We start from the raw sequence: 14,654 nt of genomic DNA on the forward strand, positions 1-14,654 counted from the left end.
CAAGACAGAAGTATTGATGACATTGTACCAGGTACTGGTAAGACCACATTTACAACACTGTACTCCCCCATAGCAAATAATTGGCCCCCAGTGTACAAGAAAAATGAATATAAATGAACAAAAGCAGAGAAGAACCATCAGGATGGTCAAAAAATGAAAGGCATCTTATGTGAAGAGATGGGAAGAGGTTGGCATGGTTACCCCAGAAAAACAAAAGCTGTCAGGATATGATTGTTCACTATAAATTAGGAGAGTAAGTGCAGATAGGGTAAAGAGCTAATCAAGCTGAAAAGACAATGTTGGCACAAGAACAAATGCATATTAACTGGCTATAAAGAAACGGGATAGAAATTAGAAGAAGGCATCTAACAATCAGATTGGTGAAGCTCTGGAACAGCCCCCCAATAGGAATGTCAGGGCCAAGCAATATAATTCATTTTGAGAGAGCTAGACAAATTATGAGTGAGATTGTGTGGTTTCTTACGATGGTAGGAGACAGGGCCTGACAGCCCTGGGGTTCATTTCCTGTTTGTCTTCTGTTCCTAAAGCACATGCTTTATGGTTTCAGCCAGATACTGGCAGGGGTCAGATGGTATTTTCCCTAATTGCATTCTGAGAGGGATCTTATATCTCTCCCCAGTATCGGGGATGGCCACAGCTGGAGATGGGACATTCATCAAGGTGGGACAGGGCTCTGAGCTGGCACCAAACATTCTTTCTCTGAAGTACTTAGCCAGCTGGTCATTCCTCACATGCTCCAGAGTGTAATTGATCAATATATTGGTCCTTAGAAAGAACTGCCTCCCATATCAGATTTCCAAAGACTTTTTTGCCACCCTCTGTAGTATATAGATGCAGATCACTTAACTATTTCCCTAACATCAAAGAGGCCTTAAGGATGAGTGCATCTCGGTCTTCCTGTTGTCTGCTGATAACACTTGATAGTCTAATCACCTGTGGGCTCCAATACTTTAGTCTCATATTGGTGGTTGGATTCAAGGAGTGGTTTCTGGTTGTGCAGGAAGCACGAGATATGAATACCAGATCTAAGACTCTGGTCCTCTGGCGTTAAGCACTGATTCTGTGACTGAAAGCAGCTAATCTGTTCCATTGGTGGTGATCAGGGAGAAATGAGAGTGCTCATCTGGAGGTACTGCAGTAACATATTACCAACACATGCAGCATCTGTAGCTCCAAGCTAGGTTGCTGAAGAATCTTAGAAGAATGAATATCCTGAGAAAGAGGGTGGAGAATGGAGAGCTGGAACACATTAACATAATAATAGAAACACAGGTGTGGCAGATGATTGGGATAAATGGTTGTCCAGGGTTGGTGATGGAAATTTGCTTCTCTTGTGAAAGAAGCAATGGTTCCACTGATGTAAAGCTAGTAAATAAAAATATAGGGAGGATTTATGTATGTAAATTTCACAATGTTCTTATAAGCTGTGTCTACACGTGCACGCTACTTCGAAGTAGCGGCACTAATATCGAAATAGCGCCCATCGCGGCTACACGCGTCGGGCGCTATTTCGAAGTTATCTTCGACGTTAGGCGGCGAGACGTCGAAGTCGCTAACCTCATGAGGGGATCGGAATAGCGCCCTACTTCGACGTTCAACGTCGAAGTAGGGACCGTGTAGACGATCCGCGTCCCGCAACGTCGAAATTGTGGGGTCCTCCATGGCAGCCATCAGCTGGGGGGTTGAGAGACGCTGTCTCTCCAGCCCGTGCGGGGCTCTATGGTCACCGTGTGCAGCAGCCCTTAGCCCAGGGCTTCTGGCTGCTGCTGCTGCAGCGGGGGATTCATGCTTCATGCACAGGGTCTGCAACTCGTTGTCGGCTCTGTGTATCTTGTGATGTTTAGTGCAAGTGTGTCTGGGAGGGGCCCTTTAAGGGAGCGGCTGGCTGTTGAGTCCGCCCTGTGACCCTGTCTGCAGCTGTGCCTGGCACCCTTATTTTGATGTGTGCTACTGTGGCGTGTAGACGTTCCCTCGCTGCACCTATTTCGATGTGGTGCTGCGCAACGTCGATGTTGAACATCGACGTTGCCAGCCCTGGAGGACGTGTAGACGTTATTCATTGAAATAGATAGGCTACTTCGATGTAGGCTTCACATGTAGACGTAGCCATAATTATTTATCCTTATTAAAATTAAAATTTGTAAAACGCATAAAACAAAATTCTGAACCAGAATTTGAGAAAATGGGGAAAACTGGGAAAAAATAAACAAAAAATCACTTTAAAGTTTCTTGAATTTCACAGGAGCAAAGGTTTGATTGTTCGTTGGAGAAAGACATTAATATACCACCAATGCAATGACAGACTGCACCCCACCCCCCCGCTACACAAGTGTCTGTGCTCCCTGTGAATTTAGGAGAAAGGATCTCACCCTTGGCCAGGCACGCTGATGTGGGGGAAGGGGAAACTGCCAGCAGCCTGGCTAGTCTAAAGGAACCCTGGGCCCTTTAAATCACTGCCAGAGTGCTGCTTTCATGTGCTCTGAGTGGCTCTGAGCGCTGGCTGGGAGGAGGGTCACAGTGCAACATGCTCCAGGTGGCACTGAAGACTACCCCCTCCAGCCTCACCACTTATGGGAGCATGGAGCCAGTCCTCTCACTTTGTCCCGTGGCCCAGCAAGTCGATTGGCCCCTCGTCCCATGGCTTTACTTCAGTCTGAGATCTTTGTGAGAAATATGGTAACGTGGCTCTATTGCCAGCCATAATGCTGTAAAAGTTTTAAAGTTTTTCAGATTAAAACCACTTAAGTTCTTCTAGCCATAATTATAATACCCAAGTGTCCAATTTAGTTTGCATTTCCATTCTACTAGTACATGAATCATGTTCCATAACCTCCCATCTGAGAGCTTTATTGCTGTTTAAGTAAGAATTAAAACTTACAAAAATAGAGGCTATAAATCATTGCAGAAATTGCTAGGAACTGCCACTGATCATAGGTCTAACACCCAGTCAGACCAACACTCATACCATCTGTGGGGGAATACAGTGTTTCTGTTCAGAATTGTTCTTTCCTATATTTGAGTCAAATAGTAACACGGTCATGGCTGAAATGAGGTGCATGTTTTTCACTATGAAGAGACAATCAAATGATGTACTACTATTTACTTTTATGAGTGAGAAGACCATAAACCAATTCACATTATAAAAACCCTGCACTTTTTAAGCTTATGACAGCAAAAAAAGATGGCACGCTTATGTTTCAATAGAGTTATTCAAAGAGATACTGTCAGGAACTATTCTTGTCTGAAATATAATGATTCCCATATGAAACACTAGCCCTGGCACTAACTCAGTGCTTCATGTACTCTTATGATCTTTCTAAGTCCCCTAGCTTGAAAATTATGTGATCTAATGATACTAGAGGACAAGCAAACCAAATTATTTGCACTGACCTGGAGATTTTCATTTTCAAAATCCATGAATATAATATAACGGAAAATCTGTCTGGCATTAGTTTCAGACTGTGGGAATACCATTCCTAATCTGAAAAATTTCATACCCTGCAACATTAAAGCCAATGGGTCACTTCTCTCAATGACAACTGGCAGCCAACATGTGTCATCTGCTGCATTGATTGTCATATTGGTGGGAAAAAATGCAAGGGATTTCCTTCTTTGCAATGTAACCCTTCTGTTAGCTGGTAGCAGCAATAAGCAGGCTAGGATCAACATGGAGCTGTTCCTCTTAAACACTAAAAAACAGAACTGGCTCAGCCCCCTACCTGAGAATCTGGGAATACAAAACCCCACTCCTGGGTGCCCAAAAGACAATATTTCTCAACTTGCTACCGCTGAAAGTATATCTACAGAGCAAAGTTATTTTGAAACAATACCCCTTATTTCAAAATAACTTTTCTAGTGTCTACCCAATGCAACTACTATTTTGAAATCATTTTGAAATAGCAGTTGGCTTATTCTGAAATTGGTAAAACTCATTCTATGAGGAATAGCTGCTATTTCAAAATAGCTAGGTGCTATTAAGTGCATTTAATGGTTCTATTTCAAAACAGGCACGATGGCTATTTCTACACTACAGTGACCTTCCAAAAGATGATCTTCCAGAAGATCTCTTCCAAAAGAACTTGTTCTGAAAGAGTGTGTCCACACTCAAAAAAGTGGATTAAATGTGTGATCTGCTCCTTTGAAAGAGCGCATCCACACAGCCCCTTCTCTTTCAAAAGAATGAGCCAGGGGTAGAAAAATCAGGTGCCACGAGAACTGCTCTTTCGAAAAAAGGGCCTGCAGAGCATTTACACACCTTTTTTTCAAAAGAAGGCATTTTTCCTGAAACAGGAGTGGAAGAATGCTTTCGAAAGGAAGGAGTACTGCATTCTTTCAATTTAATTTCTCTTCCCAAATACCTTATTTTGAAATAAGGCTGCTATGTAAACGTACTGGCCATGTCCACACATGACCCTCCCTTTTGGAAGGGGCACGTTAATGAGGCACTTCAGAACAGGTTAATGAGGTGTTGATATGCATATTCAGCCCCTCATTAGCATAATGGCAGCCAGTCGCACTATGAAAGTGCTGCTTTTGAAACTCAGACTGGCTGTATAGACTCAGGCATTTTGAAATAAGTGCCACACTTCAAAATTCCCTTATTCTCAAAACACATTGGGAATAAGAAATTTCAAAGTGTGGGGTTTATGATCTTTATTATGCATGTCAGCACCTCATTAACCTGTTCTAAAGTGCCTCATTAACCTGCCCCTTCTGAAAGGGAGGGCCAAGTGTACACAAGGCTACCTTGAATCTGTGTGGCTATGTCTACACTACATCAATCTTTCAAAAGAAGTCCTTCCGGAAGATCTCTTCCAAAAGAACTTATTTCAAAAGAGTGTGTCCACACACAAAAAATCAGGTCAAAGGAGTGATCTGCTCTTTCTAAAGAGAGCATCTGCACAGCCCCCACTCTTTTAAAAGAACAGGCCCGGGATCAAAAAATCAGGCAGCATGAGTAGGAAAACATGAGAAGGAAAACATGGCCACAGTTTAAAGCACATAGAGGATTAGTAAATACCTGCCTTATTGTGTGGTGGTCAGCATCTTTTGCCTCAGTTTTCCCCTGAAAGTCTGATTGATGCACATCCCTTTAACATACCACTGTCTTTTCGTCCATTGGACCCCACTCACAGTTGGTTGTCCAAGGGTCCATTCAGCCCCAGAATTCAGTGAAACATTCACCTCAATTCTCCTCTTACCCTGAAAGGGGGATGATGAGCAATGCCATCACTGCTACTATCTCTGTGGCTGCTCAGCACTGCCAGTGGTACTGCTGCTGTGCTTGCCACTTGCTGCCACCACTGTTATGCCACGTTCTGGAGTTCTGTCACATAATCCAGTTCTTAGCGATTTCACTGGACAGTGGGGAAATCTCTCTGCTACTGCTGACTCTGCAGCACCCAGGCCACATCTAAAGCTCAGTCTCTAGACTGACTCATCAGTGATTGCAGTTCTAGTAATCACTGAACAGAAACAAGAGTCTGAGCTGCTTTGTCACCCAACAGACAGGGAGGGCCAAATGGTGTTGACTGTTTAAATAAAGTCCTAGGGAGTGTCTGCCCCTATCAAATGCATCTGAGCCCTCTCAAAAGTGGCCAAGGCTGTGCCTCTCCAATGTCACCCCCACCACTCCTCTCCTCCTTGAAGCCCTGCCCTCACCACTCCACACTGGGGCTAGAAAGCCCATCCTCCTCATCTGCAGTGGGGCTAGCCTGAAAGCAACCCCCTCCATACTCTAGGCCACCTACCCAAGGAAGATAGAGGGACCTGGATCTGGCTGTGAGTGGGGAGTTCTCAGAGCCACAGTCCCATTCTGGTATGAGCTGGACAGGCAGCTCTGGGGAACTGCTGCCAACCCTCCACCTGCCTGCAGTGCAGGGGGCCCACTGAGAGCAGCCCCTCCCCTCCTTCCCTGTCTTCATTCCTGGGCCTCCCCAGCCAGGAAAGGTGGAGCGTGTTCAGCTCCCCATATGATCTACCATAGCCAGGCTGTGGCTCCAGAGTCCTGTCCCCTCCCTAACCCTGGCCAGTTGGGTATGACCTATCATCAACCCTCCACCCCACACGCACACAGAGTTGGCAGATGTAGAGCACGCGTGCGCGCACACACACACACACACACACACACACACACACACACACACACACACACACACACACACACACACACACACACAGAGTTGGCAGATGTAGAGCACACACAGCTCTCATAAGAGCCAAGCTCTCCTCCACTGTTCACCACGATTGGGGATGGGGCCATAAGGGGAAGAGGAGGAAATGGGACCATTCATCCTGGTGCAAAGTGGGTGGGCCAGACTTATCCACTTTCAGAAAGTGAGAGGACAATAGCTACCTTGGCTGTCCCCACTGGTGCTTGTGCTCTGGTCCACACCCTCTCTCACTTTCACTTGGACTTTGCATTCCTACCACCTTGCTTAGCTAGCCTCTCAATCAGAGCTGCTTCAGTACAGACCTGAGGTCCTTTACTTATGCAATCAGGAAATTTTCATTGCCCCTGAATTCAATACTGAAGTGCATTTTAACCCAGAACAGCAAAATTCATCACATTGACAAAGCAGCTTTGTCCACTGAACACCTAGGCAGAGAAGGTGAATCTAAGAAAAATGTGTGTCCTGATATCTTTCCCTCTAGTTTTCCATTAATTGGCATTGAACTTACTCAGCCCCTGGCTTACACAAATACATTGCAGAGGCCATGGTCTAACCATCTGAGGGCAGGAGTTTATTCTGTGAATCGGAGGATTGGGGCCTTGAATTAGACCATCTATTCTATTTAGATGAATTCTGATAGCACACTCATCTGTACAAAAGTATCTTCCAGCAGTGTCTTAAGCGACGTGGCTTTCAGCTGTAGTTTGTTCTTGCTCTCATCTTTTTCCCCAAGAAGGCAATGCGTACAGTGTAGTATTTTGGCAAGGTTTTTTTGTTTTTTTAAATATCCATGCTGCTATCTGTTACCTTTCAGGCAAATGGGACTATCCACTTGCTATTAGGATAAACATTATTAGAAGCAGTGAAATGTAAAACAATTATTTTGCTTTATTAAATCTTTTGACTATTCTTTTTCTTGCAACTGTTTGTCAGAAAGAGGTGCCTCATGTATATATCACAAAACAAAAACTGTAGCATTATGAAAGTTCAGCCAGCCTCACTGATTTAAGGACCCACCTAAGTACCCTGCAGTCTGGCTCATGAGCACTCCTTTATAAAAGGCCATAATGTTCCTGGCATGCCCAGTAGTAAGACCACTTCCTTATTGTCTGGAAATTGCATCTCTGATTTCTACTGCTAAAATGGGAACATTAACATATATGCACAGTTCAGGTTTCTTAGTTTTCCACTATAAAATATGGGTTAAGTGCTATGATTGCTACTTTATGTTCTAATTTCACACTACAGCCTTTGAATGATTAGTATTAAATGTGTTTTTCCACTACACAGTTTTCTCTGTATAGGTTGCATTTTTACCTGTTATAATGATTCATCTGGACTTGCAGTTGGGGACTTTTTTACTAGAAAAGTGATTTATGTCAGGGCTAGAAGGGCTAAGTATTCTGAGTAGACCTATGGTTTTAAAAAAATCTGATTAACTGACACTTGCAAGGAAGAATCTCTACTGCTTTGGACTGTTTTGCAGGAGAGCACTGACAGCATAATCTCCACCCACCTTAGATTATTTCAGTGCTAAAACTAAATTCTGGAAGCTCCAGAAATTTCATTCACTGATCAACCTTAATTTTTGAAACATTATATCCTGAGTTCTAATCACTGAGTTTGATAGTTTGATCACTTTCTAGCTGAGCTGATCACATGAGAGGTCCAGTGATAAAGATGGTGTATCTTTAGGCAAGTAGGTAGTAGAAGCCTTACCCAGTCATGTCTTTTCCTTGAACAAATGTTAACCTGGTGTAAAATCAAAGAAATACTGTTTCAGTAACAACAGAAGACCACATCTTAGGCTTTCAAAGTAACATGTTTAATGGTGAGAAATTCTGTTTTTGTGCTGTCAACCTCGCTCAAGCACAACATTTAAACAATCTAGGCAATATAATCACTAATCAGATATATAATCTTACAAAAAGAGTTATCAAAAGACTTCAGCAGTCTTTTCCACTTTCACTTCTCTTTCTTCATTATACCAATGGTGGGTGTGAATGATGTCCACAGACTGAAAAAGATAGATCGATAGATAGATTCTTTCTTAGGGATCTGTTTTCAAAGCCAGTCTTTAACATCCATGTGCGGGTTTTTTCCACCCATGTGTGGAATAATTATTATGGTCACTGAGGCATATGCGAATGTGCACCACTAATAGAAACACAAAGCCTAGCTGTGGATGGTCTGCTAATCAGCACTTCAATTCCTCCTGTGTGGCTGCACAAGGGACCACCTTACAGGAAACACTGTCACAAGGTATTTCCAATGAAGCTCATTTTTCTTTCCTGTTAAGAGGAAAGTATAGGTCTTGTAACACAGCTATAGTTACAGCAACACAAGTTAAATATCTAGAATCTGCACATACACTTTATGAAAAGCACAAGTGTCCCAGGAATCATAGAAAACAAATTAAACATGAAAGTGAATTCAAAGCTTTTGTGTTAGTGTCATGTGATTTGTAATGGCGAAGGAATAAAGATCATGATTTTTGCACATATTCAGAGATGTTTCTATTCTAAAAAATATCACTATCCATCTCCAAATACTTCAAGCTCACCTTTCCCTCTATAAGATGAACCTAGCAGCCTGAAAAACCTGCTGTGTTGCAAGGAACAAAGAGAAAGTAGGGGAACATGAGACAATGAGACATAAAGGAGATGTAACAGAATGGTGTTAAGACCTTGAAGATTAGGAAGTTGAATTGTACAAGGCATGAAAGAAGAATCAGTGTAGGTATATTAACAGAGAGGGAGCCGTGCTAGTCTATATACTATCAAAACAAAAAAGCAGTCAAGAAGTGCTTTAAAGACTAACAAAATAATTTATTAGTTGAGCTTTTGTGGGACAGACCCACTTCTTCAGACCATAGCCATACCAGAACAGACTCAATATTTCAGGCACAGAGAACCAAAAACAGTAATCAAGGAGGACAAATAGGAAAAAAAATGATCAAGGTGAGCAAATCAGAGAGTAGAGGGGTTGAAGGGGGCTGGGGGGGAAGAGGTCAAGAATTAGATGAAGTCAAATATGCAAACGAGCCCCTATAGTGACTCAGAAAATTCCCCTCCCCATTCAAACCATGTGTTAATGTGCCGAATTTGAATATAAAAGACAGTTTGGCTGTCTCCCTTTCAAGAGTGGTGTGAAAACTTTTCTTCAGTAACACGCAAACTCTTAAGTCATTAACAAAATGGCCCAGTCCATTAAAATGCTGACTAACCGGTTTGTAGATCTGGAGTGCTTTTATGTCTGTTTTGTGCCCATTAACTCTTTGTCTAAGGGAGTTTGAAGTCTGTCCAATGTACAAAGCATTGGGACATTGTTGGCACATGATGGCATATATGATGTTAGTTGAGGAACATGAGAATATGCCCGTTATTCTGTGAATAACCTGGTTACGTCCAGCAATGGTATTTCTAGAAAAGATATGCGGACAAAAGATATGTGGACACTGTACCAGAAACCCAGTGATCGCTACATTTACCTACACCCTTCTAGCTTCCATCCTGCACACATAACTAGATCCATTGTTTACAGTCAAGCCCTTAGGTACAATCGCATTTGCTCTGATCCAACTGACAGAGACCAAATATTTATAAATCTGAATTACCCACCAGGAGAAATAAAAAAAAATCAACAGGGCCAGACGAATACCCAGAGACCAGCTACTCCAAGATAGTCCCAAAAAAGCCAAGAACAGAACACCACTGGTCATCACCTACAACCCCCAACTCAAACCACTGCAACGAATTATTAAAGACCGACAACCTATCTTTAATCAGGATGCCACACTCCAGGAGGCCCTAGGTGACAGGCCTGTTCTCTCCTACAGACAACCTCCCAACCTTACGAGGATCCTCACCAACAGCCACAGTCTATACCCCAGAAATAGCAGTCCTGGAACCTTTCCTTGCAACAAAGCCCATTGCCAGCTTTGTCCACATATCTTTTCTGGAAATAACCATCACTGGACCTAACCAGGTTATTCACAGAATCATGGGCACATTCACATGTTCCACAACTAACATCATATATGCCATCATGTGCCAACAATGCCCAGATGCTTTGTACATTGGACAGACTTCAAACTCCCTTAGACAAAGAGTTAATGGGCACAAAAGACATAAAAACACTCCAGATCCACAAATCTACGTTTTAGTGGTTAGTCTACATTTTAATGGTGTGGGCCATTCTGTTAATGACTTAAGAATATGCGTGCTACTGAAGAAAAATTTTCACACCACCCTTGAAAGGGAGACAGACGAACTGTCTTTTATATTCAAATTCAGCACATTAACACATGGTTTGAACCGGGATGGGAATTTTGAGTCACTATAGGGGCTCATTTGCATACTTGGCTTAATCTAATTCTTGACCTCCCCCCCTTTGACCCGTCTACTCTCTGATTTGCTCACCTTGATCATTTTTTTCTGATTTGTCCTCCTTGATTACTGTTTTTGATTCTCTGTGCCTTATATATTGAGTCTGTTCTGGTCTGGCTATGGTCTGAAGAAGTGGGTCTGTCCCACGAAAGCTCACCTAATAAACTATTTTGCTAGTCTTTAAAGTGCTTCTTGACTGCTTTTTTGTTTTGATAGTGTAGGGATATGAAGAATTAAAGATCAGGGTTAGAGTAACTGTAGAGAAAGATGATTCTGCCAGTATTGTGGAGAGTTTGGGTGGAGGAAAAAAAGAGGCAAGAAAAGGCCAGAAAGCAGACTATGGTAATTAAAGAGAAGAGAAAGGCATGAACAAGGATTTTTGTAGGGCAAGTAGAAAAATTCCCATTGTCTTCAATGGACTTTGGGTTCGGCGCAGGTGAGCAAAGGGTAGATTTTAGTAAAACAGAAATTGGTGCCAGAAAGAAAAAAAAAACTGTTTGCTGCTTTGAGGAAACAACTAGCTTCTGATATTCTCCATTTCCTGGTAGAATAGCAGATCCTTTCCTTAATTATAAAGAGGAGATTGTGACAATTTAAATGATAATCTTTCTATATTGAAGATATGTTTTGTTATCAAACTGTAATTGAATGAGGTGAAAGATACTCTTTCACAATTTCATGTCTCCTTTTGTGACTGACAGTAGATTTCAAACTAACATTCATTTATGGAATACGATACTAAATATATTATGTGAATATACGTGATCACTGTATCTTTGCCTATGGCATATTGCTTTCTTATTCGTTTTCAGACTGGAATGTTGCTGTATTTCAGAATGATGCCTATTTATATATCTGTTAAATAGAAGAACTTTTTCTGAAATTTGATTTTTCCCACAGGAGTTATGATCAGCTAAAATTGAATATAGCATATATGTTATCTGTGAAGCAAGATTTCTTATTGTCAAATCATTTTTGAAGCAAGGAAGCATTACTCACTCAAAATTACCTTCTGGATCCTCCTCACAGAAAGTAAAAGCATGTCAAAGCTGTTCTACCTACTCTTAGAGATCACAGTCTTTTCAACAACATCTCATAAGCTATGTCTACACGTGAAGCCTACATCGAAGTAGCTTATTTCGATGTAGCAACATCGAAATAGCCTACTTCAATGAATAACATCTACACGTCCTCCAGGGCTGGCAACGTCGACGTTCAACATTGACATTGCGCAGCACCACATCGAAATAGGCGCTGCGAGGGAACATCTACATGCCAAAGTAGCACACATCGAAATAAGGGTGCCAGGCACAGCTGCAAACACGGTCACAGGGCGGACTCAACAGCAAGCTGCTCCCTTAAAGGGCCCCTCCCAGACACAGTTGCACTAAACAACACAAGATCCACAGAGCCAACAACTGGTTGCAGACCCTGTGCATGCAGCATGGATCTCAAGCTGCAGCAGCAGCAGCCAGAAGCCCTGGGCTAAGGGCTGCTGCACACGGTGACCATAGAGCCCCGCAGGGGCTGGAGAGAGCGTCTCTCAACCCCTCAGCTGATGGCCGCCATGGCAGACCCCACTATTTCGATGTTGCGGGACACGGATCGTCTACACGTGCCCTACTTCGACGTTCAATGTCGAAGTAGGGTGCTATTCCCATCCCCTCATGGGGTTAGCGGCTTCGACGTCTCGCCACCTAACGTCGATGTTAACATCGAAATAGCGCCCAACACGTGTAGCCGTGACGGGCGCTATTTCGAAGTTAGTGCCACTACTTCAAAGTAGCGTGCATGTGTAGACACGGCTATAGACACTGTGTAATGGGTAGCTGGCAGAGCTGCGGATTGCATAAATCAGTGGAGTGTCATTGGAATCATTGGGTCAATGCTGATTTATATATACCAGCAGTGGCATGAGAACATTTTTAGGAGTGCTGGCTGAGATCCACCTCCTACTCCAGCTGAGGTCAGGAGCAAAGCCCCAGTGTGCAGCACTGGCAGCTGGGAATCCAAGGATAGGGATGGCAGCAGAGACCTCTGACAGGTGGGGCCAGCAGCAGAACCAGCCACTGCATGAAGCTAGCAGGCAGAACCCAAGTATGGAGGGATGGTGGCTGAGCCTCCCATGTGCAGGGCCAGAAGCAGAGTTTCCCAGCGTGCATGGCAGAGGCCAGGAGCCTGGAGGCACTGCAGCACCCCTCAAGCACCTAGTTCCTGCACCTATGCAGCTGAGGATATGTCATAGATGTTGGCAAATACTGGTTTGAGGGCTGGACCCAATTCACCAGGGTTAGTGTCTGCTGGGCCCCTACCTTTATATATACCTGCAACTCCTTAGGTATTGGCCAATTACAGCTCTCATTGGCTTCGGATCACTGTTTGCAGACAATGGGAGTGTTAGGAAGCAGTGTTGTGGTCCACACTACTTCCCACTGCACCCATTGGCCACAAAAAATGATGCATAGGGAGAGCTACCTTCACCAATACCTGCAGAGGCATAGGTAATTATAGTGGTAGTGGCTAATCTTGGCAGGCTGATGCTTTTCATTGCATGCCCGCAATGTAGCACATTATCCTTATCTATAGACAGAGGCAGACTATTGACCAATGCCACTAGTGCAATTTAGTCTATATCCTGGTTAAATCCCAGAGGGACCATAATCAAAACATATGAAGAATGACAACATTGCCTTAGCTGATTACCAGTAATCTTTCCTAAAATATTTGTCAGCGTTGACAGTGTTTGTTGTTGTTGCTTAATAAAAATAATTAGCATATTCCCATACCCTATGTCTGCACGTGCCCCTTCATTTTGAAAGGGGCATGTTAATGAGTAGGTTCGAAAGATGATAATGAAGTGCTGCAATGAATATGCAGCACCGCATTAGCATAATAGCAGCCGCGGCGATTTGAAAGTGCAGCTGTTCAAATTGCGTGCCACCCATGGAGACAAAATCTTCCAAAAAGACACCCCAGTTTTTGAAAGCTCTTCTTCCTATCTGGGGATCAGAAGAAGGGCTTTCAAAAACTGGAGGGATCCTTTCAGAAGGTCCCGTCTCCATGGGCGGCACGCAATTCGAAAAGCTGCACTTTTGAATCACCACGGCTGCCATTATGCTAATGAGGTGCTGTATATTCATTGCAGCACCTCATGAGCGTCTTTCAAACCTGCTCAATAACATGCCCCTTTCGAAAGGAAGGGGCACATGTAGACCCCGCCATAGTGCCTAGGAACCCTAGTTATAGGGTCAAACTTCACCATGCGACGTGCTGTACAAACACAGAACAAAGAGATGGCCCCTGCTTTACGGAGTTTGTAGTATAGAGGGCTTTTCTATACTACTGAGAGATTGACCTGTTCAGGGTCTATTATCCAAAGTTCGATTTTGTGCATCTAGTAAAGATGCCTGTAAGGCCTAGTGTAGACCAAGCCTAAGTATAACACAGGGGACAGCAGATGGATGCAGACAGATAGAGTACACAGGAGCAATGGGACTACTGGTAGTAAGGACTGATCACAGTATATCAGCTTAGCCATTGCCAGATTTGTATTGGCATCATGGCAGAAGAGGGTTTTGAATAAGGCTTTGAAGGGTGATAATGAAGTAGCTTTGCTGATGCTTACAAAGAGTACTTTCAGGCTACATGGGAGAAAACACAAAAGTTCAAAGACTCAACATACTTAACATGTGCTTAATGGAGCCTGGTATCTCTTGAGTACAGACCTCATCAGTGTCTATTTCTGAAAGTCCTGAGAAAAAGAGGCATTACAACCTTCACAACAGGCCATTGTGTCACCAGACCGCAAAGGAAAAAGTTCCGGTGGACAATACTGACCCAATGGAGCTATGACAATTTACATAAACTGAGGGTCAGCCACTTGTAATTTGAATCCACAGTTTTTTTACTCTGGGCTGACTTTTGCTCAGAAATAGAGATCTCTTTGCAGCTGAAAAAGTGGATCAAACAATGAAATTTTCAATCACGGGCAACTGTTGAGATTTCAAACAAAAGACAAAGAAATTATCATTTCAAAGATTTTTCACTGTCTCGGGACAGTCACATATCTTTG

This window comes from Carettochelys insculpta, chromosome 11, assembly GCF_033958435.1.
Source record: "Carettochelys insculpta isolate YL-2023 chromosome 11, ASM3395843v1, whole genome shotgun sequence".
In the NCBI taxonomy this organism is placed as follows: Eukaryota; Metazoa; Chordata; order Testudines; family Carettochelyidae; genus Carettochelys; species Carettochelys insculpta.